Consider the following 23,371-nt stretch of genomic DNA (forward strand, 5'->3'; position numbering starts at 1 on the left):
TCAAAATGCACCACTTAGGCATCAGCTCACAAAATTTTGATCTGCCAAAGTTTTGATAATGTTTCATATGTATAACACTGAAACTCTGGATGAGTCTTCTTGAACGCTAAGTAAATCAATTCCATGTAAGTTACACAGAACCAAGCGCTTTTGATTTTAGGCTATAACTTATTTCCATTTATAACCATTTTGGTTCTTAATCTTTTTTCCTGGACATATTCTAGCTTTAATTTCGTAACAAGTTTACTATTGTATACTAGCTACTATACTAGCTTGTGTATAGATTCTCTATACCTAAATCTGGTGATTAAAGCTGGTGCAAAGGTTGAAGTTTCCTTTAAATTCAAAATTTTATAACTCGTGTCTAGATCAAATACCAACATTGAAATTTTTGCTGTATGTTGCTACCATATAGGCACGTAACATATGTAAAAATTGGATTTTTAGAGTTCGCTTCACCGGAAATATTGCACATTAAACTTTTAGAAAATTGGTCAATTTAAATTTTTAATAGCTCATAAAAGGTTAAGGGAACTGAATTCAGACTTAATATTCTGACATAGGCAAGTATTTTACCATATCTTGTTCTAGCTCTATTCTGTAAAAAATATTTAATCCATCGGCGATGCATGCAAAGCCCCAAAACGCCGTGCGCGGTCTGAAAAAATGCCGCAACTTCTAAACGGAACTAAATAAAAATATTTTAAAAACTGTTTTGAGGTCATAATTATAAACATTTTAACATATAAAATTATTGTCAAAATACAAAATGGTCAAGCAACCAAGTATTTTTATATTGGATCAGTTCAGATGGATTGACCCTAGAAGTGAATGTTTTTAGGTAGACAGGATGAGACATCGTAAAAAATTGCTTGTTTAATTTTCTTGTAAGCACCAGGAAATTAAAAAAATATAGATACAAACAACACAAGTATCGTTAAACCGTAAGATATTTTCCTGCTCACAGCTAATTTTAACTGTTGTTTGCAATACATTAATTTGGCATTGATATTATTGTCCTCAAATGAAATGAAATGAAAAATGAAATGAAATAATATGAAATGAAATAATATTTTATTTCCCATTAATTATTTACAGATAAGTACATTGTATTTTTTTCTTTACTTAAATATGATACAGCAAAACATTACTAACTAGATAACAAAACAAAAAATATATACTGTAGATATAAGTAAATAAATGTGTAAAAAAAATACATATCGTCTGCAATATCGTCAATTAGAGATTAATCTCATTTAAGTTGGTTTGAATGCTTAATTTAAAGTCAAACACCAATCCAAAAATAAATGTACACAAACACTAAGTAGCTGGGACCATTTCTTGTTATTCCTCACTATATTTTTTGCGATTGGTTGACATTTATAGAAGTTCCATTTTTGAACGATCTTATTTTCACTTTATTATCTATTACTACACAAGACTCAATTTTAGGTGTATCATATTCAATTGAGCTTCAAAATAGATCGGCACTCGTGAATGAAAAAAAAAACACTAATCCGATGCCTACCGGCCATACGATCAATAAAATTGGAACTAGAGTGATGCACAATGAAGACAAATAAACTATGATAATCTTTCCCATAGCAGACATATATTCGACACACACAGACCACACCTGCAAACATATGAGTTTTGGAACATTAAGGATTGTAAAATGTTACAAGATGATGAATATTTACGTATGCATATGTCACGTTTAAAAACCCCTCAAGACTATCCTAACAAGTTTGGTTTTCTTTTTAACATCTCTACCAAACCATTATACTTACTTGACAAAGATTGAAAAGAAAACATTACACTGTTTAAGTGTGTATAAAAGGAAATATTAATAAGTGCATTTACACTGGGTTCGTGTTTGAAAATAATAATCAACATGTTTAAATTTAAAAATAAATACAGTGTTGTTTGGAATAAGTTGGAGTTTGAAAACCTAGACATTTTGATTGGTGAATTAAATAAAGTCACATAGTTTCTAGAAAAACTCATACTAATATCTTTAGAGAAAAACCACACGTGATATTTCACACATTCGTAATAACAAACGAGTTGTTAAAAAGTGGTTTAAGTATCTGTCCGGTACCAATGGATTCCGGTACTCAAATGAGCATATCCCCCCCACCATTTTAGTGAGGGGTCTATATCTACCGATTGGGAATTTACTTCCAACAAAAAAAGTTAAATTTACTCTTAACAACCTCTTACTCTTAATTTACTCTTAACAGCCTTGGCTAACATATTTATGGTAAAAATAAATCTACATTCGAGTTTGTAAAAGAAACTTCCATTTTGCAAACAGGTCTATATTCACCGATTGGGAATTTCAAACAATAGAACCTCGGGATTTTTCCTCTAAAGGTTCTTACCAATCAGAATGTCAAATTTATTGTTAAATAAAGTCCCTTGACATCAAAACCTGAGATTGATTTTAAGATGTATTTTTGTTCACAGGATCGGATACCACGTCAGTCAGAGAATTTGGCAGAATGGACCAAACAACTGTCGACTTACTTGGATCCTCAGGTATCCACCCCTTCTACTACCGAGGAACAGACATCAGCATTCTTCCCTGTGAGCAATTCCTCGGCTGGGAAGGTTGGATTACCGGATCATCCAATTGTACTCGACGATGAGATGGTCGAAACAAACACCGATGAGCAACTTCAACGTTTAACAATGAGTCCATGTCAAGAGTTTAATACTCATTCCCCTTTAATTCCACTATGCACCAAACAGGCTATGTCTAGTCATTTTACAGACAGAACATCAAAACAGACGATAGCTAACAGACAGGAAATTCGCAAGCCCCCCACATTACCTGTGCAAACCCCAACCTTACTCTACAACCAATCGAACATCTCGCCAAACCAAACACATCCGAGACCGTTGTCGGTAGAACTGGCTGAAATACGTTCTTCTCAGTCACCATCATCTAGAAAGCCCACCCCTCCAAACCCGATGGAACCACCATTTTTCAACATTAAACTTCCAAGAGAATGCAATGCAGACAATACAAAAGAGTGCAGGAAGAGGAGATTGCGAAAAATTGAAGAGTGGGTCTGACGCGGGTTCAGCATCTAGCAGCACCAAACAGGCTATGTCTAGTCATTTTACAGACAGAACATCAAAACAGACGATAGCTAACAGACAGGAAATTCGCAAGTCCCCCACATTACCTGTGCAAACCCCAACCTTACACTTAAACCAATCGAACATCTCGCCAAACCAAACACATCCGAGACCGCTGTCGATAGAACTGGCTGAAATACGTTCTTCTCAGTCACCATCATCTAGAACGCCCACCCCTTCAAACCCGATGGAACCACCATTTTTCAACATTAAACTTCCAAGAGAATGCAAACAGACAATGCAAAAGAGTGCAGGAAGAGGAGATTGCGAAAAATTGAAGAGTGGGTCTGACTCTTGCCAGTTCTCAGAGACTCTTACTCGAGCAGTTCAGCCAAAATTGTAAAAAGAGTCTCATTCAAACCAACACCGCCAATGAGCCCGCCGATGACCCTATGTGAACCACGATTTCTCTACGGGTGTGGACCCGTAGAGAAAGAGTGGTTCGCATCGGGTGTTAACATCAGTGATCCGTTCAAGGGTGGCCAAATCAAGGGGTGCGATCGAAGACCAGCCAAAGATGAACTGTCTACGGCCAAATCAATATATAGCCGATGTTACACAAAGATTGGTTGAAAGGATTGTCGAAGAATCGATGATAAACAAAAACTTCACTGTAAACTACACCAGAATAATTAAGGATACAATCAGATCCATAACAGTATCTGTTGCTGGTAACCAAGTGCGAGATCTTGGAGAACGGATTAGGGTTTTAAGATCATGTGAAGATGAAAATAAAAGCCGGGCGATAGACTTCTGTCTAACGTTGTATGGTACAATGCACCTCCATGACACCCTAGTGACCGTTCAATGGGAAACCATTGAACAGTGGGCTAGGGAAATGAATAAGATCATTTCCGAGGAGGTGCGGGTACTGTCCCGCAACCATATACAAGGGAAAAATACCGAATATGCAGATCAGAGAAAAAGACTGGAAGAAAAACTGCGCCAACATCATGGAAATTTCATGCATATGTTGGGCAAGTTTGCAAAGATTAATGATTACGCAACCTTCGTCCTGTTCGGGACGAACACGGACCCGACAGTTTCAGCCACTGCTGACCTTATGGTTAATACCATAATCTTAACATGGAAGATGAAGGCGCAGTTCCCAATATTGGCTGATAATGACCAGATAAAAAATGTATTCTGGTCCCTGCCATTTGCTTAAGTTACCCATCTGCGGGGATTTGGCCAGACAGTTCTAGAAGAAACAACTGAACAAGAACCTCACTGCACAATAGGTGATTTTATCAGGGAAGCTATGGAGTTGGATGACTCATACAGAGGATAGTATGGGGTGGGCTTTCTATCTATGTTGGTGACTGAGAAGAACGTCATTCAGCCAGTTCTATTGATAACGGTCTCGGGGAAGTTTGGTTCGGCGAGGTATATATGTAAATCTTCAGCATGAACCCGGTATCAATGGATTCCGGTACTCAAATGAGCATATGGGTGATTCTTCAATTAGGGGCCATTTTGATGTCCCAGAGTTTTTTCTATGTTATATGTGCATAAAAATAGTTTTGGTATTTTTTACATTTAAAACTTAAGTAACTAGACAAAAATGTGTGAAAAATAAATATATAATATGCCTAAGTAAATAAGAAAAAAATTTAAAATACCGGAAATGTCATTAGCATGGATGTCCCTACCTCACTTTTGTAATTCTAGTTGCATGTCATAACCTCAAATAATATAATATGGTAAATATCTTACATATTTTAACTTACAACCTAATAACAAACGTTTACATGAAAAATAAATTTTTTTCTATTTTTATAATACTACGGAAGAGCTATAAAATGCTGTCCTCAGATGTAATTGACATTAGCATGGACTGATTTGAACTGAGTTTTTAAAAGGAGGGAAATTTTTCTCCGGAGTGGGAATTGCAGTGGCAGCACTGCCACTGCCTCCTTTCAGATGTAAAAATGATTGTTGGTGGAATGTTTTGTTTCCTGGTGCTGTTACATCAAGTTTTATTGTAAAATTGAGGTCAGTATGTTAATTGGTTGTCATTAGAATGGACTACGCATAACGTAGCGTGTTATAAGTAAAATTATAATACATACTCTCATTGATCACATCAATTACAAGGATTCATGTGTGTTAGTCTTAGTTTTGCATGGGTTAGTTTCAGCAAAGATTACATATGCTAACGCAAAATAGATATTGCACCTTACGGCAGTTTTGTGCCAAGTCGTTTTTGGATGGGGCCACCTTCACGTAGTTGGGTGGTCCCTCAACAGAGGCGCTGTGTCAAGTCTCGATCTGCATTACCATTCAAGTTCGGGTGGGTTCGGTAATGTTCGTGTGCTCGGGATTAATTTGCCTGTACGCAACGAGCTCGCCGACCCGTCGTCATCGTATCTCTAGTTTGAAAGCGCACAGCTGTCATTAATGTACCATAACATTATCTTTTTACAAAAATGGCAGTTATTTAATTTAAAATTAAAATGTCCACGTAACAAAGAGCTAAAGGATACTAAAGGTTTACTGATATAAACACGAATTAATAAAAATCTTCAAAAATTGCAGTCACAGTGATATAATAAGCTTACAATGTTATACTAGTTTGTCTGCATTGAATTTTAACATAGAGAACCTTTTTTACATATAGAGAACCCTTAATTTTTGATTTCTAGACTCACACACAATATCTTGCTACTATAACTCACGATGAGGAATGTATGGTTAGTCAACTACTACATAGCCATTCACTGGCTACTTGACCTTTTTAAACATAGCAATATAGACATAGTTTGTAGGAAGAACATTTATCTACACAGATCTGCATTTGTTTTCAAACTACGTATTATCTCGTCACATTATTGGTGTTTTGTAAGTGCCGTTTGCAACTGAGCTTTGAAGAAAATGTAGATCATAAGATATAAAATATAGATTTGGATTGTTTTATATAACAAATCTTTCAACTGACGACTATATAAAATAAATTTAAGAACACGTAGTTTTAACAACAGTGGAACCTTTAGTGTACATAAATTAAAGAGGTTATCTACCACGTAAAAACGATATTTAGGTTGGAAATTGGAGGTCAGTCACACACTCGCAATCACACGAAAGTGAACTAACCCGAGTGACCCGACATCCCAATTTACTGGTATGGCCTGTTTTAAACATTAAAACAACAACAATAGGACAATAGGTCGAATACTTTGTACCGGAAGCCTGTAACTACATTTTTTACAACAGGCATTTCGTTCGCCTTCCCAGTATATTCATGGTAAGTTCCTGAATCAACATTAAGACATTGTATTTGCGTAGTCTGGTTTGGATTGGAGTGCCCTGGAGCAGAAATTGGCAAACCACCCCTCTCCAAAATTGAACCCCATAAATACATAGCCTAGGATACTTTATTTCCCTCTTAGTGGTCTTCGTTAATAAACCACGTCGTTCAACGTACGTCTATTTTCAATTGACAATAAATTACCAATTATTGCATAATAGTATGATGAAGGTAGTTAATAATATATTTCGGAACTCCATCATAACTGTTTTTAGGCAGACTCTTAAGATAATGAGACATTGACAGTAGAAATACTAGTGAATGTATCGCTATGTGATGAAGGGGCTGCCGCGAGACGGTGATGGTGATCGTCTGTAGAGGCAGTAATGAGTGCAGACTGCTGAGTGACAACTGGTACTGTATACATCCGTAGTTTGTTAAAAGTATATAACTAGTCATGTTCGTACAGCTTCCTTTTTACTTCTCAGATTATTTATAAAGCAGTTAGGTTCAAAAGGCAGTTCACACACTAAACGTGAATGTAAAGCAGTGCCGGGAAGGCATTTCCGTTTTTTTTATTGCCGTGTTTGCCATTTATCACATAGCCTACACTCGTCTTGGTATTGTTCATGAAAATATCCACATCATAATACAATAGTTATTCACCACACATAATACTAACACTTCTTCACTCTTTCTAATCCATCTTCTAATAAACCTCCTGTTACTTACATAAGCAAACAACCACAAATAAAGGTTAACCATAACAATTAATAAACAATAACAAAAAATACGTACATGACAGCTGGTCATGTCGGCAGTGAAGTTTTAGGTTGTGAAGACATTCGCTAGGCTTCGCATGGAAATTGATATCACAAAAATGGCTTGGCTGCAATATCTATTTTGCGTTAGCATATGTAATCTTTGGTTTCAGTAAGTAAAAATTCAAAGATGGCCGCTTTGTCATTAGCATGGAGATATGATTTGACATTAGCATGGATGTTTATTATCCATGCTAATGACATTTTGTCCATGCTAATGACTGGCTTTTATTTTTAGTCAATAACTATATATATGTTTATTTATAATTTTATATATTTTAATAGATTTTATTTTTTAACATTTATATAGGTCTATAGAAAACGTCCAGATTTAATCGATGATTTTATAGCAATTTATGTGGTGGTTTTAAATTAATTTTTCTTGACTTATTTTCTTATGGTTGTAGTAAAGATTTTGGCTATGGTTTTGGATATGGTTCAATACACAAAGATTCTAGCTATGGGTTTACAAACAATCTGAAATGTGAATGGGCCTAGACCATGTAACTTATTGCCGTATGATTCTCTGTCAAAAAAACAAACCCACAAAACTACATACCTTCAGCTTATTACTACGATAATTTTAACACTAAATCTTTGGTCTGTTTTGCACTTTTATATCAGGAAACTTCTTGTTAAAAAAATTAATACAGATAGATTTCTAACACAGATGATGTGTTGAAATGAACCAAAACCTTTATAAGCTGTTAATGCAGTTTTGTAATTTTTCAGTTTAATTACCAAAAATGGCGAAGAAAAAACCTATGAGTAATGAAGAGAGGTTATGGAGAAAAAAAGAGTGTGAAAAGAGAAGAAGAGAAAGGATTAAATTAAGTGCTGAAGCTACTGAAGCGTTGAAAAAACAAAAACATGACATTTATGTAAGATTAAAGAATCAGGGAAAAGTCAAAATGATTAATCAGATGACCAGAAGAGAGAAGAAAGAAAGACGTAAACGTTGGAATATAAACACACAAAATAGACGTACCAGAATTAAAGCTGCACAAGAAGCTGAGGGATGGAATACCCCTCCAGAAACTGACAATGAGGATAACCCAGATGTAGTAATAAACCTTCAGGAACCTACACGTGATAATAATAAGTTGGTAGCTGGGCCAATTCAAGATCATTCTCCAGAGCTACGAGGACAATGCAGTAGACAGAACAACAGTGGTAGAAAGAGAGTTCGTAGGGATAGATCAGCAGCATTCAGGGAAATAAGCAAATTAAAAATTGAGATAAAAAGACTTAAGAAATCAAAAGAGAAGTATAAGAAAAGGTTTTACAGAGCTGAAAACAAACGTAGGGCTACTCCAAACGAAGATACAACACCAAGGAAAAAAGTGAAATAAATCATAAAAAGGAATGGAAGTGTGAACACAGAAGTAAGAAAAGAATTGCTGTGGAGTGCTACAATGAAATTTAATTTGAAAGAAAAATATAAAAACTTGAGGTCACAAAAAGGAAGACAAATTTTTTCCAAAGTAGTAGGAGGTAAAGTTTTGAAAAAATACAGGGTTGTAAACCAGTGTACGGGGTTTCTCCACCACAAAATGTCAAAATCAAATGCAAATAGACTAACCACTTTCTCTTACGAGCGGATGAAATCTGGTACCCAACAGTTTGTTAAAAACCAAATTAAAACATTTTTAGAAAGTGATGTTAATTCTACACTCTGTCCAGGTAAAAGAGACGTAATAAAAAAGATGGTGTTTGTTATCAAAAGCGATACTTAAATGGTACTCTACGGGATCTGCATAGTAAATTTGTTTTAAGCAAATTAAATGTGAGTCTATCCCTATTTTGTAAACTAAGACCACTTTGGATCGTCAAAAAAAATGTCAATGCTCGTGACACTTGTTTGTGTCAACGACACAAGAATATGCAACTATTAATTTCAAAGTTGCATTCCTTGAACGTCATTAAAGAAAACACACCATTTGAAATAGTCAACAACTTGACATGTTCATGGAAAGAAAGAAAAGACAAATGCTATAAGAACCAATGCTATAAATGTAAAAATAATAACATATGTTATTCAAATTTTGACTCAGAAGAATTAACAGAATATAACGAATGGATATCAGAAACTGAAAAAAGGATAAGTAGTAAAACAAAAAAAGAAATCACTGTGAAGGTTGTAAAGAAAAGAAGAACAAACTGTACAGTTTTAGAACTTGTTAAGAAGTTCCAATCTTTTTTGTATGTTTCTGTAGGTTGCAACGCGCTTGGACGGGTAACTCGACGGTACGTGCTCGTCCGCGCCTTATCGCTCCTAACAACTGATACGACCCGACGACAACAAAGCCCGTCTCGGCTTTAAAACACAAAATATTCTATTGATTTAAATTAAGTATTTTTACTTGACGAAATAATAAACATACCTTTGGGTTCAAATTAGATTTATATTTACAAAAATAACAACTATCTCCTTAAGTAGAATAACATTTTCTTCAAAATCAAATAAAATCGTTTTCTAAATAAAATAAAATCGAATTAAAATAACGTCCTTCTAAAGATAAAACCCTTACACTCTAATAACTATATTGCTAAAACAATAAAACAGTGTTTTTTAGTAATTCTTTTGAAATACGCAAACATGGAAAATTATCAGTAGGTGATAGGTGTAGTGTTATTTGCTTGTTTGTTATTTATATTGTTGCTAGAAAAATAACATTCATAATAAACATAGTATGAGTATTCTTTATGTTGTATTGCAGAAACCTCCTGTGTTAAGGTTCCCTTTGAGAAACATGAGAGTGCACTATCTACTCTACCTACACCACCATCCAGTGAACATGACGAGCCAAGTGTGCCGCTGTCTTCTCTATCTGCACACACTCAATTAGATGGAAGTACTGAGAACAGCTCTGAACAGTCGTGTAGACGCTCTTCAAGAGCGAGGCGTAAGCCCAAAAAATACTCAGAGGAAACCGAAACTGTCTCGTGGAAAATAAAAAGTGTCAAAAAACAAAGACGTGTAAAAAGGATAATTTATGTGTCATAATAAATGTAAATGTATAGATTAAAAAAGTATTTTTATTTTAAACTCCTACCCTATTTTTGTACCCATTTACTTGAAGAAGTTTTGAGCTTATGCAAAATAATAAGTTACTCTTGAACAACCAGAGGAACTTTTTGTCTCTTAAACCTAGTGATTATTTAAACTTTAGATTATACAATTCTTAGGGTTTGCTTCTTAAATATTTATATTTTAATAAACTATCAATATTAGTCCTCTTGTGATATTCATGTTTTATTTTTAAGTGAGTATTTTATAGACTTTCAAGTATTAGATATATTTGATTCTTAGAGCATGTGCAGACAACACATAAACACAAGTGATATCGATATCAATTACATTAAAAAAATTCTAGTTTTTAAACTGTTTAACAATAAGCTAACGTATGTAATGTTATAAAAAAGCTAATTTATGATACAAAACTTGTATGTTTACTTGTAATTACAAAACAAATCCCACAGTGATATTCTTTGTGTAAAAGCAGTGAGCTGGTGAATAACTCATATGTTCTAATATGTATAACCAAGGGTTTTTTATTTTTATTTTGAGTTGCTATACCATGTTTATGCAAACACTTGTTATACTCTCTAATAACTTAAGTAAAGTAATAAGGGGTAAGTTAATTTTTAAAATAAACCTAATTTTATTAATACTATACCACCTAGGTACATATTTCAAGCTTACCAGAGTCAATGATATTGGGAACATAAAACTAACTCACTTCACACAGTTATAGCATTAAAGAAGTATAAAGTGGCAAAGTTATCACCTTGTAGTGTGTGAAACAATGGGAGATCAAACATGAAACTGTGGAACTTATTTCCACACAACTCTCCAGGGTGACTTCTATGGAAATAGGTGATTTTTATTGATTATGTAAAGGAAAATAAAGTCATACGTGAATTTATTTACAAGAGTTAAATTTTATTGAACAACAATACATAATTACTATTTAGCTACATACTTCAAATTGTTCAAAACAGATTCAGTTATGTTTGAGCCACAAAAACAACGAACTTCAGAGTCGACCCAGAGCATTAACGAAGTTCGCACAGGTGTGTGTTCATACCAATGGTCTTGAGTTTCTGGTGGGAGCCTTCTATCGTTTAAATCTTGAAGAAGTCTTGGCAAGTCGCTTTTTATATGCCGAACTAGCTGTTGTCCAGTGTCATTGAGCTTACATCAGACACAAATATTACGTTGATTATGGTGGATTTACATTAGATGAAATGCCGTTACTTATAATAAGGTTATTCCTACACGTTTCACAGGTAACATATTTACCAACAGTTTTACATATATAACCACCGATGTACGCCAATACTAACAAAGCTTGATGTTTAAAATTTGAACTAAAATTGAGTTAAACATTTCACTAAGAGGTACACAATTTTATATAGAGGAATAATCCTTTACCATGCTAATAGCTTTTAGCTTCTTTTCAGATTCAAGAATTTGTTGAACACTTATATTATAGTAATCTCCCTAATAATATATGGTAGAATTACCTTTTAAAATCTCAATGGTGAACACATTATTTAAACTGCAGATATTTACATTTTTAAACAGAATAGGCCACATAAACTCAGTGGCCCAAAGAGTTTTATGGGATAAGGTTGTCAGCCTTATGTCCAACCTGGAGGACCAGGGTATCACTTTTCATCTAGCTCCTACCTCACGAAGACCTGTCTGGCAAGGGTGGCCCTACCAGTAGCTACAAAGACGCTTACAAAGCAAAAATGGAATAAAAACATATTTAGTCACACAACATTTGTTTACAGGATGATTTTTCACATTAAAACTGCAAGAAACTTTGTCTTTATATGTGTAAACTAGCTGATCTGAATTGTACACGGTTTTAACTGAATACTGAATTCCCGTACGTAGGACGGGCTAACACCTCGTTATTATTAATACGTAGTTATTATTATATAGAATAGTCTAATTTTTTTATATTTTTTATGAGCATCTCTTCTGAATAATTTGTATTAATATCAAAATAAGATATGAATAAAAATTATTAATAACATTAATAATTAAAATTAATGTTAATAAATTAAAATTAATAAATTTAAATTATTAACTTTCGCCCGATCTCGTCGTGTCGTGTCCCGTAGGCCTACCGTTTTGAGTATTTTATAGCCTTAAATGTTCTTTTTTTATGTCCGTGTACGTGTTTTTTTTTTTGTTTATTTATTTACTATCTATTAACGACCTTCGAATGAAGCGAGAAGACATCTTAACTGCCTGAAGATGACTCCAATGTGAGTTGAAACCGGTAGCAACTCGGCTACAAACAAGATCGCATAAATGCTGGTATTTAACACCAATTTATAGTATTTAAATGCGATCAGGAGGCTAAAATACAATATAATTAGTTTTTTTGGTTTTTTATTATTCATCCCATGACTTCACAGTTAACATATAATACTAGTTGGGCAGGTTACGGTTTTAAATAATTACTCCGTTATGTTATGTAAAGTATTGTTTATTAATATACTATTTACAACTATTTACATGGTACAAATGTCGTTCTCTGCTGCCTTTTGTTTGTGAGTCGTCTAATTAAATTACCTTTTGCTTTAGGTAAGATCATATTGTGTGGTACTGTCAGTATAAAGTTTTTCCCTTTGTTACGTACAACAACTCTGTGATGGAATGTTGATCTCTTAATGTAGTGGTATTTTTCGTTTAGATGACGTTTGTCAATGTTTAATGGTTTAATATTAGTTTTAGGTATCGGACTGTTAGTTTTAGTCGGTCTAGGAATCAGCGAGCTAGAACCTGGTAGTGATGTGTTAATTTTCAAGGGTATGATACCAGCGTTAGTTTTAGGTGTCTGAATGTTAGTGTTAGTAGGTCTGGGAAACAATGTTGATGGTGGTTTCCCACTGTTAGCGGATGGTGTTTTCTCACTGTTAGTGGATGGTGGTTTGTGTCTGCTAGTTTTTTTTAAGTATTTGGACCAGGCATTGGTAGTGGAGTACTAAGTAACGTTGTCAGCAGAGAGTCATTTAGGTTTTTGTTTTTGTCAGTATTGTTATCGTGCATACAACCTTTGACTATTAATACAACAACACAACACACAGTAGAGTTAATTTTTGATAGTTTTGTACACCGTGTATTTTTCTTTTGTCCACGTTTGTAAATGTAAGTACACTGTGTCCTGTCACGTTTTAGTTTTCGTAATTATCTTTTGTTTGGTAGTGGTTTCGTATCGTCAAGTAAAATCGGGATTGATGACCTAGAGGAATTCAGTGACGGGGGGTTGTAGGTGTTTTTAACGGGGCTGTCAGACCGAGTTTTTTGGAGGGGGCTCAAAAGGGTAGGAATAGTCATCATGCCAGTAATTAAAGTGTTTAAAAATGTCATGGCGGACGGAGACGACTTACGTTTTGGTGTAGTTGGAAGTACAGTGTCGTCCAGTACAGATGTGTCTAGTGGTAGAAGGGCGTCAGGTCGTGTAGTAAATGTCTCTGATGGCGGAAGATCTTCGATGTGATGGGTTGTGTCGGTAGTCTGTGGTGGTGTATGAGCGTCTTAAAGAGTGTTGGGTGCTAACAAACTTGGTCCAGCAAGGTCTCGTGAAGCGGTTGTTGTGTTTAAGTGGTCGTTCACAGAGAGAATGGCGTTGACTCCCCCAGCGGTTTCTTCCTCGCTGGACATGGGGTTTCTAACACCCATTTTGGTTGGTTGAGAAGATTTTCGCACCCATGGAAGCATGATGAAGAAATCTGCAACTTGGAGAACAGTGAGTGGTAGAAGTAATAAAGTATTTAGCTGATCCATAGTTGAAAAGAGTAACGGTAGTAAAGGTGTCTAGCTGGTGGTGATGTGAATAACTGAGCAAAAGTGAATCTCGCAAACGAATGCACCTCTTTTTTAGTACTCACCAAGGTTATACTCGAGGCAAGTAGGGTGGAGGAAGACTACATTTGTTGGATACAGTTATTGTAGCTAAAGTTTAGTCATAAGTCTGTATACACTGAAGTAATATTGTGACCAATTGGGAATTAGACAATTATATGGATCAAGGTCACGTATGTATTAAAAATAATGATACGGTGGCGCAATTATCCACAAGCGTGCAACCGTGTCTTTGATGTTAGTTTGATGAGAACTGTATTTACTTGTAAGTTAATGAAGTCTAGCTAGCTACATATAACTCAGGTAATGAGTGGCGTTAGGGTGTTTAAATTACGCATGCGCATTGATGTTCAAAGGATTGTATGTAATATGTAGTGTTATAATTGTAAGTCTCTATGAGTGATTATGATTGTTTTGTTAATAGGATATTGGATATAGTGTTTGTTGGGTATTGGATATCGTAGCCTTGCCTGGCTTACGATAGGCAAATGTGGACTTGCGAATCTCACACTATAAAGGATAGGTGTTTGGTTTTAAAAATACGTAAATCAGATCGTTTCTAATCTTTGTATTACAAAATTTCCAGTCTCTTTATATGGAGAAATAGATTTTAGTTACTTTATCTTTGAGTAGAAAAGAGATATGGTTTGATGTGTTATCAAAAGCTCTTTAAGAGAATAGTTTTTCGTTCGTTACTTAATGTTTGTTGGGTATTGGGTATCGTAGCCTTGTTTGGCTTACGATAGGGAAATGTGGACTTGCCAATCTCACACTATAAAGGGTAGGTGTTGGATTGCTGAAAGAAGATCATCCTGAAATAACAACTATTAGTTAACAGAATAAAAATATAAACCCAACATGCTCATACACACAACATGCTTCTATACACTTAACATGCCTCTACATCCTAAGCTAAAGAAAAGAAATCTTTCAGAATATGGATCCAATATTTTGAAAGATTTCTTTATCGGGGAGTAGAAGTCGCAGCGATCTAGCAGGAATAGTTTTGGTGTGTTGGTTGCTGCCTAGGGGTGGATTTAAGGGTTGGATTTAGGGGTGGTTTAGTGTTAGGGGTGGATTTAGAGTTTGGAGATGGTTTTAGTGTTGGGAGTTGGTTTAGGGGTGGTTTATGTGTAAGGGGTTGTTTGAGGGTTGCTTTTTTGGAGGGGTTGAAGACTGTGGTTGTACTCTTATGTTAATATAAATGTAATTTGTAATTATATATGTTATTTAATAACTTTTTTTATTGGGCATTCCTCTATGTCCTATGAATTATCTTTTACGGTATTGAAATTAATTTGTACAAAAATATGGGTGTTCTCTGATTAGTTGAAAATAAGCTTGTCCCTGATTGGTTATAACAAAATAATAGACCTCTTAGTTCCATTCAACCATAATAGCGCCGGGGACGAATTTTTCACCAATATTAGAGGGGATGTATTATCATACAGACTTCAGTTAAATGACAACACTGCCCTCAATTTATTTCCTCTGGACGGGTTTGTTCACGTTTCCCAGATAGGTAAACAATAATAGAGTACGTTTAAAAAAACCAACATTTTTCAATTTTCCATGTTTGTTAATTTGTCGTATTAATTCATATGCATTTTTCAGTCCTGTGCCAACGTTGAGATTCAAAACATAAGGAGATACAGCTATCCAACCCCTGAAACTGGGATTTACCCCTGTACCAGGGTTGCGACTGTTAACTCCATTGAGTGAACTCTAACGACACTGATGGTCAGTATAAATTCTATATGTATTTACATTAATTACTTTTACTAGTAGAAATAACTATTTTTATAACTTACAGACATTTACAGAGAGGTGGTTAACCGATTGACCAGGAAGACCTTCAGTTATGGCAAGGAGATATGACCTCCAACCATACCGTAACTGAAACCTCAGAATATTTAGAGTCTGAAGTGCGGCGAACGCAGATGGAACACATCATTATGGTAATTAATATACCCATATAATCATTTATTTACTTAATCATAAATCATTTTTATAATCATTTATTCCTAATAGCATCCCATCTTAATAAATAATTAATACGATTACTAATAACTTTTAATTTATTTCAGCTTGAGCCTCCACTTCTGATAAATACTGACTCCCACTTCACAAACACAAGAGGAAATATTCTCATATATTTAGCTAGAACGGCTCCACTGCCTCCAATAGGTTGTAACGACCTTTATTTTAACTGTTTTTGTTTTCTATTTAGCCTCACCCATATCTCCTTCCGCTACATCCTCCGACCTTCCCCTTACCTCACGTCTCCTTCCAACACGCCACGTTTCCGTCCGCAGCATCACGTCGCCTTCCCCGACCCAGCGTCTCCTTCCGCTACATCGTCCGACCTTCCCCTTACCCCACGTCTCCTTCCAACACTCCACGTCTCCTTCCGCAGCCTCACGTCGCCTTCCCCGACCCAGCGTCTCCTTCCGCTACATCCTCCGACCTTCCCCTTACCCCACGTCTCCTTCCAACACTTCACGTCTCCTTCCGCAGTCCCACGTCGCCTTCCCCGACCCAGCGTCACCTTCCGCTACATCCTCCGACCTTCCCCTTACCCCACGTCTCCTTCCAACACTCCACGTCACCTTCCGCAGTCCCACGTCGCCTTCCCCGAACCAGCGTCTCCTTCCGCTACAACGTCCGACCTTCCCCTTACCACACGTCTCCTTCCAACACTTCACGTCTCCTTCCGCAGTCCCACGTCGCCTTCCCCGACCCAGCGTCACCTTCCGCTACATCCTCCGACCTTCCCCTTACCCCACGTCTCCTTCCAACACTCCACGTCACCTTCCGCAGTCCCACGTCGCCTTCCCCGAACCAGCGTCACCTTCCGCTACATCCTCCGACCTTCCCCTTACCCCACGTCTCCTTCCAACACTCCACGTCTCCTTCCGCAGTCCCACGTCGCCTTCCCCGAACCAGCGTCGCCTTCCGCTACATCTTCCGACCTTCCCCTTACCCCACGTCTCCTTCCAACACTCCACGTCTCCTTCCGCAGTCCCACGTCGCCTTCCCCGACCCAGCGTCTCCTTCCGCTACATCGTCCGACCTTCCCCTTACCACACGTCTCCTTCCAACACGCCACGTCTCCTTCCGCAGCCTCACGTCACCTTCCCCGACCCAGCGTCTCCTTCCGCTACATCCTGTGACCTTCCCCTTACCCCACGTCTCCTTCCAACACTCCACGTCTCCTTCCGTAGCCCCACGTCGCCTTCCAACACGTCACGTCTCCTTCCGCTACATCCCTCGACCTCCCCCTACCCCCACGTCTCCTTCTCCTATCCTACGTCACCTTCTATCGCCCTACGTCGCCCCCTGATACCACCGATACCATTCAACAGTTTCCAATCCTGTCCAAACCTGTTCAGCCAAACATAACCTCAAAATGTTCCCAAATATCAATTTTCCAATGCAAATAGATTGTCCGATCCTCACCCCTAAAAGTCCAAGACATGACTAACCATTTCAGGACTACTGCGCATGCGCGGACTACCCCCACCAGGCTGACCAGGTTTTCGCATAAAAGGAGGGCTGCTCGGGACATCATTCTCATTCGCTCCCGGGCAGCTGACCAGTACACTTCGATTGTAAGGTGAGCATCGCCCTAACAGTGCTAGAGTAATCTTAGCATCCGATACCCAGTGCTAGAGAAATCTTAGCATCCGACACCAGTGCTAGAGCAATCTAAGCATCCGATCCACAGTGCTAGAGCAATCTAAGCATCCGACTTCTGTGCTAGAGCAATCTATGCATCCAACCCCAGTGCTAGAGCGATCTTAGCATCCGATACCCAGTGCTAGAGCAATCTTAGCATCCGACACCAGTGCTAGAGCAATCTAAGCATCCGATCCACAGTGCTAGAGCAATCTAAGCATCCGACTCCTGTGCTAGAGCAATCTATGCATCCAACCCCAGTGCTAGAGCAATCTTAGCATCCGATACCCAGTGCTAGAGAAATCTTAGCATCCGACACCAGTGCTAGAGCAATCTAAGCATCCGATCCACAGTGCTAGAGCAATCTAAGCATCCGACTCCTGTGCTAGAGCAATCTATGCATCCAACCCCAGTGCTAGAGCAATCTTAGCATCCGATACCCAGTGATAGAGCAATCTTAGCATCCGATACCCAGTGCTAGAGAAATCTTAGCATCCGATCCACAGTGCTAGAGCAATCTAAGCATCCGACTCCTGTGCTAGAGCAATCTATGCAACCAACCCCAGGGCTAGAGCAATCTTAGCATCCGATACCCAGTGCTAGAGCAATCTTAGCATCCGATACCCAGTGCTAGAGAAATCTTAGCATCCGATCCACAGTGCTAGAGCAATCTAAGCATCCGACTCCTTTGCTAGAGCGATCTATGCATCCAACCCAGTGCTAGAGCAATCTTAGCATCCGATACCCAGTGCTAGAGAAATCTTAGCATCCGACACCAGTGCTAGAGCAATCTAAGCATCCGACACCAGCGCTAGAGCAATCTAAGCATCCGACTCCTGTGCTAGAGCGATCTATGCATTCATCCCCAGTGCTAGAGCGATCTTAGCATCCGATACCCAGTGCTAGAGAAATCTTAGCATCCAACCCCAGTGCTAGAGCAATCTTAGCATCCGATACTCAGTGCTAGAGAAATCTTAGCATCCGACACAAGTGCTAGAGCAATCTACGCATCTGACCCCAGTGCTAGAGCAATCTTAGCATCCCATCCCAGTGCTAGAGTGATCTAAGCATCCGACTCCAGTGCTAGAGTAGTTTTAGCTATAATTTGTTTCTTTACTACAGTGCTAGAGCAATCCGAGCAATCCCTACTTCCCCACCCACAAACGGTGATGATACTGGCACCCCTGAAGTCTTAGAACTTATAGCCATATATCTGAGTTTATCCTTCTCCTTCCCATAGACCCCTGGAATAACCAACCCAGCGACGACTGAGTCATCCGTGGCAACGATTGAGACGACCTTCGTGAAAGTACGTCACAAGGTTATAATCACATAACCTATGTAAGTTAATATAACTAGCAAAATATTGTATATTTTCACTTTAAGTATATAATAAAATGTTGGTTTATCTTTTTTTCTTTTACAGTCAGAGGCAGCAGACCGTTTTGTCTAAATATTAAGATCTGCGAGTGGGCGTCATTTAATTGTACAATTCAGCTCCACGTACGAGGATTACCACAGAAGGCCATTCAATCCATTTTGGATACTCATTACACATGAGGTAAGACTAGTATCATTGTTCATTATTACATAGATAACTATGAAAATATATATTTCATAATTTGCACTAAACTTACAGTTAATTTTGTTTTTCAGGATGACGGCAGAATTCCTGAAGGAACACGCTGGTTATACTACGATTGACCGGTGAAGGGTCCTACATTCCCCATATATTTAGAGCGACCCCCGGACTTCTAAGTCGGATCGAAGAGCATAACCAGCACCTGATGGATGCCGTTTCAGGCCTTTGACCGGGACCTTCTGACCCTGTAGCTGGACCATCCAGAAGGATAAATCCTTTGGTAAGAATAGAATAAACCCTTTAGTAAGATTAGAATAAATCTTTAGTAAGTATCTATAATATATATGTTAGATAGAATATTGATATATTTTAATAACATTTTTTAGCCCTTGGATGACTTCGACCCGTCACAGGCACAGGGGGGCGAGCTTCTCTCTTACGAAGTACTACCATCTTCACCTCGTAGTCCTTCGCCAGGGACCTCCTCTTCTCCCCGCACACCGCCAGAGGCCCGCCCTCTCTGCCAGAGCTGCCAACGGGAAGATAGAATCCTACGTCAAAGGATGGAAATTTTCTAAGAGTGGGTTTTCATCACCTAATTTTATTTCTCTTACCCTTCACAACCATACCTAAACAGAAAAATAAAACTTGATTTGTTTTCAGGATATCGATGCCGACAGTGGCGACAGAGCGTCGTGGAGAGCTATCGGCCACCTCAACACCACAAGGACGGGACTGAGGGAGGTGCTGACATTGGCAGATTCCGTAATTGGAATGGCCAGCCGAACAGAGATGGCAGAAGTTGCTCCAGTCATCTGGAACGAGTACTTGGAGCGGTTCCTCGTGATGACGGGACAACAGATGGACCGACAACATCGTTCGAGGTGAAGAGACCCATACCGAGCCTCAACGAACCATCGCATGCCAAATCTGTTAGGATGCTCTGCCGACGATAGTTCTCCAACCTTGTCATCATACCCTTTGTCCAGCAAGCGCCATCAGCCTATACACAACAACAACACTTCATCGCATATATTTCTCGCCTAATGACGAGGGAAGAAGCGAGGCAGGAGTACATGTTATTAAATAACATTTTCGACTTTCAGCCTTTAAAGGTTAGTAAAAAAATTAAATGTATACAATTAACCATCTAGAAAAAAAACACATAACCTCATTTGATGGTAAATTATGGTAAAAAAAATATTTTATAAGGACATTTTTATAATATACTAAATAATTTGTTTTTTAAGCTATTTACAAAGGACTGGAGAAAATTTTGTGTTTTAATCAAATTAGGTCTAATCATCGGCTGATTTTTAATTCTTTTGCAACTGATTATTGTTTCAATCATTGCGCTAGACTTTGTCTATGATCTTAAAACTAACACCAAAAGCCACTTGGGTAAAAAATATTCTCAATTACATAAGAGTTGGTTTAACTGGTACCTTACGCCTGATATAATACAAGGTGTTTGTGAACTCTCTAAAAAATCACAGGATTGTTCCTTAGGCCAATACAAGAATATTTTACATTATAAACCAATCACTAAACGTTTAATTTGTGGTCAGAGTGATATTTTGAGTTTCAGTATGGTGTTGTGTCGTAGTGGTAGTAGTGTGTCCTTGATCTCAGAGTCATACGGGTTCGATGCTTGCCAACCACCAAATGTTTCACTTCTGGTTTGGGTGATATTTTAAGTTTCAGTATTGAAGTAGGAGTAGTTAACTTGTCTAGAATGTAAACCTATGATCCTAGAGGTTTGCAGGTTCAATCCTTACCAGATACTGTTTGTATCATTTCTGGCTGGGTCGATATACTGATTTTTTGGTATGGTGATCTATCATTGTGGTAGTAGCATGAGTCCTTGATCTTAGAGGTTCATGGGTTCAATCCTAACTAGGCTATCTACTAAACTTTTAATTTCCGGAAGGGGTGTTTTTTGTTATTGTTGGTATAGTATTGTATTATAGTTATCCGTTTGTATATGAACCTATGGTCCCAGAGGTTCATGGGTTCCATTTTAACCAATCACAAATCGGTTTCTTGTTGAGGTGTTTTTGGTATGGTATTGAATCGTAGTGGGAATAGCATTAGTCATTGATCCTAGAGGTTTGCGGGTTCAATCCTAACTAATTACTAAACGTTTCATTTCCGGTTGGGGTGATATGTTGATTTTTGTTATGGTATTGTATTTTAGTGGGAGTAGAACGAGTCCTTAATCCCCAAAGGTTTACGGGTTCGATCCTCACCAGCTACCCCTTGTATCATATCCAATCGGGGTGATTTTAATGTTGTATTGTAGTTAACTGTTTTGTGTACAAGCCTAGGGTTCGATTGTTACCATTTCTGGTAACTATAAGGTTTAGTATAGCATAGGGAGTTAACTGTACGGCAAGTGGGGAATGGTTTATTACGTGAGACAATTGCATTTTGTTTTAGATTTGCACATTATATTTTTTCTACAGTTACCATGAAACAAATAAATTGGTAAGGATTAACTCCATGTTTTTTTAAGTTGATTCCAAACCTGAACTATTTACCAAATATATAACGTAGCATCTTGTTAAAAATATTGTGTATGGATAGGTGTTTAGCTATTTAACAAACAACAAATGTTAATTTTTTATATATTTTTTAGATAGAGCACTTGGCCTAATGATGGTGGATACCGAGACACCCATAGAAAGGGTTTTTGAAATGTTGGAGGAGGAGGAGGTAGAGGTTCCTGTGTCTTCATTTGAACACCACTACGAGCACCACCACTACGAGCACCATCATTATTATTACCACTATTAAAATCAGTAAGCAAATGTGACGAGTTGTCGCCAAAAATTAATTTCTAAATTTTGACATTATGTTTTCAAAGACCTGGTAAATGGATTTCACAATTCATATACCAGTGTCATACCATTGACATTTAGTAGAATGAATTCTTGATGGCTCGTACCCTACTCAATCGATCGACCCATTAAAGCCGTAGACACAGCAATTGTACTTTGGAGGGACTGATGTTGGAGTTGATCGAAAGGAAGAGACTTGGTCCCAGACTGTTCCAGGGAAACACTTCGCCTGTCATCGGTTTTTTTTTTGTAAGGCGACTACTATATTAATATTCACACTGTATATTTTTTGTGATTGTCCAGGTTAGCTAACGTTTTCGAGTCACTGATTGATTGACGTTAATCCTAATCATTTTTTATCATAATCGATTTCATTTATCATTTGTTTGAATAACAATAGTAACCATTAAATTCCTGTTTTGATATTAGAACGTGTCAGCAAGAATTATAATTATTAGAGTTTTTTTTATATAAGTTTCATTTGCATTTGCTTACTGGTGTGAAAAGAGCCTGTAATATTATTTTATCGTCAAATTTATAAATCATTTATAACTCTTTATATTAAAATATAAAAAGTTTAATTTACCTGTTGCGTCAATTGATCCTTAAGTTATGAAATAACTACGGAAATAAGTGCGTTTCGTTCTGCTAAGCGAGTACATCTTCAGGTTGTCTATGAACGTTAAAACACGGCCTTTTCATCCGTGGATGGAGTCGTCAGCACATTTAGGACACATAACACGAAACACATACGAAACATTTAAGTATTTACAATAAAAAACTTGGCCAAGTAGTCCGAACACGAGAGTTGCGTAACCGGTAGATGATGAGTCATGACTGACCCGTGTCGGGAGTTGGGTCGCACAATTTTTATTTCAGCTGCAGTTTTTTAATACGGACAACATGAGAGTTTAAAAATTAGAAATAAACAAAAAATTATAAAACTAAAAAAATTTAAAATTAATTTTTTAAGTATAAAATTAAAATGTTATAACCTAACCAAACTAACCAAACTTGCTGATAATGAAAAAATTGAATGAAGGTTTACTTATCAAAAAAATAGTTCTGTTCATAAAATAAAACTATAAATGACTCAAATTCAATTTAAATTTTTTTTATTATAAAATTAAACTGTCATAACCTAACCAAACTAACTAAACTTGATGA

The sequence above is a fragment of the Macrosteles quadrilineatus genome, unplaced genomic scaffold (genome assembly GCF_028750875.1).
Source record: "Macrosteles quadrilineatus isolate MER2022 unplaced genomic scaffold, UCM_ALF_1.0 Scaffold_18__1_contigs__length_3160703, whole genome shotgun sequence".
In the NCBI taxonomy this organism is placed as follows: domain Eukaryota; kingdom Metazoa; phylum Arthropoda; class Insecta; order Hemiptera; family Cicadellidae; genus Macrosteles; species Macrosteles quadrilineatus.